The 5,599-nt window shown below is 30.4% G+C and overlaps 1 long non-coding RNA gene across 1 annotated transcript; it reads left to right on the top strand.

Annotated features, from left to right (window-relative positions):
• The first annotated feature begins 1,188 nt into the window (after nt 1–1,188).
• On the top strand, nt 1,189–2,201 carry LOC134228836 (uncharacterized). The gene is made up of 3 exons (XR_009984087.1): nt 1,189–1,328; nt 1,652–1,673; nt 2,161–2,201. It is a non-coding gene; the product is annotated as an uncharacterized LOC134228836 (long non-coding RNA).
• Nucleotides 2,202–5,599: the final 3,398 nt, after the last annotated feature.

The following is a 5,599-nucleotide window of genomic DNA, read 5'->3' on the forward strand; positions in this document are numbered from 1 at the left end:
TATCATACAAAGTAGTATAAAAAATCTAGCATTAACGCTTTACACAAAAGCAGAGCTGGATTCGGGATTCTAAGTCCTTATTCTTGCAGTACTAAATCTACATTCAAGTTTAATAATTGTAAGACATAAATTTTCAACAAAGTTTTGTTATGTATATATGTTCAAATCATTCCAAGATTTGTCATTTTACATTTATTTATAAATTTCAACCTTAACAGAGCGACTTCATCGATGATTTGGTCACCAGTTATTTATCAATTAAAGTATTCATAATAGGCCTTCATTCAATTTAAGATTTAATTCCTCTTCAATTTAAAAAAAAAAAACTAGGTAAGTGGGAAAATGAGAGCAAATATAACATGATTATTATGTTACTTATTTTAGAAGTCTAAGGAGGTAAAAATCCAATATCTTCAGCGGATGGCAATTTAGATTAATGACTGTACCAAATACACAGATGAATAGAATAATGCTTTATAAAGATATTTTAAGCTTAAGGAGAAAAAAGTTTCAGTGCCGCCAAAAACTAAAAAAAAAATCCCCTATAGATACTGTTCATCTACAGATCATTACACTAAAACAGGACGTTTTTGTAAACTACTTTTAATCATTATATATTCACTAACTGTTAAGTACCATGATCTCTACAATATATAAACTACTTTTATAAATCAACCTTAAAATTTAGGATATTGAAAACACCGCTTACCAAATATTAGTGCCTTCTAAGTATATATTAATATCAATTTTTTTTATCACATTGTTTTATATTCAATTCAAAATATAATAATTTCCAGAACGAGATCTTGATTTTCACTCGGTATAGTTGTCCAGACTTGGATAAAACCATTTGTTGTTGCCTCCGAGACAACCATTTTGTTTACAGATCAATGATCAGAATGTGTATAAAAAGTTAAATAGCATATTACCATTCACCATCTTTACGGTATAGAGTTTGCAGTGATTTCATAATAAGCCTGATTTAATCAATGTAGATATAGATGGCAGACATAATGAAGCTTTTTTACTTTGTACTAATATTTTTGGGAGTCGAGTGTCAGGAGCTTCGGTATCATGGGGAATTTTGTCTGAGGTTTTTTGGGAAGCTTCCAATTAAAGACTATTAAACCATTTTCTCGGAAGAGGATCAAACGTTTGGAAGAACGATAAATAAGTGTTCTCAATTTTGTGCACATGACCAACGTTGTATAGGGATAGAAATTTGTCAAATCAGACAGGATTTGTTTCAATGTCGAGTTTGCTGTGAGTGGAAGAAAATAGGAACAAACAACATTGATGAACATCCCGGATGTAAATACTTAGAAATGGTAAAATTTACCACCCAAATATTAACCTAATCTTAGTTTTAATGATTTTTTTTCTTTGTATCTAGTCTTCATTTTAACCTAATCTTAATTTTTATTTTTAGGTTTTTGTCTTTGGATCTAGCTTCAATTTTTCTTTCCAACTTAGTTTTATGATTGAAAATTGAGTTTATTCGAGCTGTTTATGGTTATAAAACTATACATGAACCATGGATCATCTAGTTATCATTTTGCATTCAATTTTGATAATTTCATGAGACTTCTACATTGTATGTATCTTACTCTAAATCGATATAAATTCAATGATATACATTTTTAATTTTTAGGAAGATAGGAGCAGTGAAAACTGTAAGTATTTTTTTCATTATTGCAAATTTACCTTTAAAGACTTAATTGTAAAGAAGGTGTGCCTCCTATAGAATTACAGTTATATACCATTTAAAGCAAGACAGAAAAAAAAAATAAAAGGATTCCCTTCAAAAATATATCTACAATTTGTAAGTATAAAAGAAATTAGATATCATTTTTAGGGTTTCATGAGAATATGACATGAACTTGGTCATGTAATCAATTTCTATGACGTCATGTGACGTCACAGTCTAGACCCTCCAAAAGTCTAACGCAGTTTGTTTTCCATACGCTTATCATGTGATCAAGTGCATCTCATTGAAAACTGACCGTAAATTTAATTTTTCAAGGAAGGTCATATCTGTAAATGTAAATATTGAATTGCCTTTCCATTTCAAATTCCCTGATTCCAATTATTGAGTTTCTTTTAGCAGACTTAAGTAAACCTTAAGAGGTTTTGATCAGTCGGCTTATAACTTTTATACAGTAGCTATGAATGCCACAATGAGCACGGCTTACAATATCAACCACTTAGCATCAAACGCAGTAGACGGTATATCAACTTGCATTATAGAATCATCACCGGCTCGAGTAGCACACATTGATCTGGAGATGCGACCATGGCTGAAGATCATTATGAAGAATTCCGTCAATGTTAAGAAAGTGTTGATTTACAACAGACAAGATTGCTGTGGTAAGTCATGTTCATGGATCTTTACACATGTTTTGAAAGAAATTCTGAGAATATACACTTATTTCATTAATACAAGGGGAACAATCAAACTGTTGTCGCGAGGTAATGGGGAAGACCTGGGAAACAGTTTCTCATGTCTTCTTCTATCATTTTAATTAGGAATTCCTAAAGGATACCCTTTAAGATATATAAAATGTTTAATTTTACAGGGAAACGATTTCATAATGTCGAGGTGAACGTAACAGAAATTGGGCACAATACTCCATGTGAATTTTATCCTGGTCCTGGTGAAAGTAAAGATTGCATATTATTTCTGTGTGAAAATGGCGCCCGGGGAGATGGCGTCATAATATCCATTGTCGAAAATGAACAGCCTGTACATTTAGGTGTATGTGAAGTCGAGGAGTTTGGTCAGCCCTAAGACATACAAATGCCGGAGTGTGTGTTTTTGGATTGACCAAATAAATAGGCTAGATTAGCTTTACTTTTTCATCAACAAACGTTTAATTTGTAAATTTAATATTTAAAAAAAAATTCAAAATGTGAAGAAAAATGAATCTTTGAAAATTACTATCCGAGTACTCTGATTAACAATACATTTATTAATTTGTTCAAAATATGACTGCATAGGAATTAAAAACATATCTTATTCGAAAATTTGATCTATCCGTGTTTTTTTTATAATGAGAAATACCTGGACATTTATTTTCGTTCACAGAAACTTACGTGTAAGATCATAATAATAAGTAGATTGTACATTTTTCAGAAAAAAAATATCTGATTAAAAATGCTGATATTAAAATATTTTTCGAATTCCTTTTAAAAAGATTAAACAAATTTTATTCACATGTCCATTAGAAATTAGAAATTTATTCATTACCTGCATACGGAGTTTATATCTCTCACTTAATTAGATATGCAATAGCATGCATTACGTATGTACAATTTCTAAAACGAATTAAGTTGTTGACAAACAAGTTTTTGATGCAATAATATTAGAAGTGTCGTTTAAAGAATAGAATTCATTTCGAATGTTCTATAGTAGATACAATAGCCTTGTTAGGTAATACAATTTTTGATTGAGTTAAATGCTGACTGATGTTTTTACATACTGATTGTTAGTATTGACTGATTATTCATATACCTAATTGACGACGAATTTTCCTGTAATTTCCCGTTCATGATAAGGAGCACACGGCGTGTGTGACCGTTTGGCAGCGGATGCTTACTCCTCGATGGCATTTGATCCCACCTCTGATATTTGTCACTCATCCACGGCATCTGATCCCATCTCTAATGTTTAAGGAGTCCCGTGTTTATTCTGCTCCTATTTTGTATTGTTTAATGGACATTTAAGCTTGAATGCTATTTGTTATCATTATATATTTCATTATTAGTAGAATCAAATTTTGGTTTTTCTTCTTTTTAAACGGGCCCCTGGTGTATCCGGATCTCTATGCATTGAAACGTGATATCAAGTGGACAAATGATAAAGATTATTACAATGTATGAAATCATATCACAAAATATCGGAGATATTTTTTGTATATTATATAGAATAAGAAATGTAATTATGAAAAAGGTTTAAAAAAATCTAAAAAGTATAGTAAATAAATGTAAATTGATCTTTCTTTGATTTATTTGATTTTTTGAAACTAGTCATTTTTGTATCATGCGTGACTGTTTCTTTAGTAAAAATGAAACTTGAATTTTATTTCTAGTGATTTGACATCTGCAAAATTTCATACTGAATTTACTAATTAGAACTCAAAAGATAATTTTAAAAGGATGCTGAAAATTCCCCTGAAATAACTTATAGACAGTATCTATTTACTCTGCAAAAGCAGTCCTTTCTGAAATATATCTGAACAATTGTTACTTCTAGTCGTATATCGACGATATTTAATGAACTTTTTAAAAGTTTTATGTGAGTTATGCGTGTGAAAATCACACAGACTTGTCACGTAAGCATGTTTTCTGAAGTTCGCTAGCGCTTCATGAAAAAAAAATGCCTACGTGCAAGTCTGTGTGATTTACACATAAACAATTTATAAACTTTAAACCATCCCTTATACAATGTACTTACTCTTTACATATGTAAAAGCACCAAAAATATACTCTGAGTCAATACTTGCATGAATTTCTCGCTGCTCTATATCGTTTTATTTTTACTAACGTCGCTGTAATGTTACTGTGACGTCACGTTAGCGCAAATTTCTCTTAGCATATTTTTACGTGTGAGTATACACGAAAATGGTACTAAGTATTCAAATCAATCTCACAGTTAGTACTGAATAACAGAGCTAATATAAATATGTCCAAATGAACTCATGAATTCAGACTGAAATAAATTACAGAGTCTAATAAGTCTGTATTATATTTTATAATTGGTGTTGAACTGACCATAGATTATAAGTGAGTATAAACGAGTATAATCAACAAAATGGAATGACAATCGAGATTTTTTTTAGCTTTTCTATCGACATTTTCCCTTATTTTGTAGTCATTGGTATATTATGTGTTTGTCTTCTAATGTATTATGGGCACCACTCAGATGTTTTTTTTTTCATCATGACATGAGCACTATTATTTTTATTGTTAATGTTTAACCGTGTGTATCCATTTGTTTACTCCGCACACATCACTGAACACGGACTAACACTAAGTACTTGTGGGTTTATTACGATTTTGCTTTGCATCTCTGCTCAACACCTCACATTGATTTATTGATCTACAAATGAAAAGGCCTAAAACGCGCCTAGATATATATTTTAGTTTATAATGCTCAAGAAAGATCTAAATCCTATTGTATATCACGATGAGATAATACCGCTTTAACTAGCTGAAGTCAATTTTTGAAAACTTCCTGAAATGTGCTGAATTCAATAAATTGTATGAGAAATATAGATTAACAGAAAATATTATAGTTTCATAGCAGTGTTTTCACAATGTTTGTTTTTATGACGTCACAAACTAGTCCGATTTTATATCCTTTTTCAGAAAGAGGACAGAATGGACAAAATTTCAACAATTTAGCTTTAAAATTTATAGAGCGCAAGTTTGTTCAGGAACAATATTGACAAATTTCATTGATATTATCATTCTACACATTATATCAAAATATTGATCTTGAACACACATGCGCTCGGTGACTTTTACTCAAGATATCGATGAAATAAATGTATGTACATTTTTCTGTAAAATTCATAAAAAACTGAAATTTACGTCACGT

Source organism: Saccostrea cucullata, unplaced genomic scaffold, assembly GCF_032062105.1.
Source record: "Saccostrea cucullata isolate Sc308-1 unplaced genomic scaffold, CSIRO_AGI_Scuc_v1 ctg5316, whole genome shotgun sequence".
In the NCBI taxonomy this organism is placed as follows: Eukaryota; Metazoa; Mollusca; class Bivalvia; order Ostreida; family Ostreidae; genus Saccostrea; species Saccostrea cuccullata.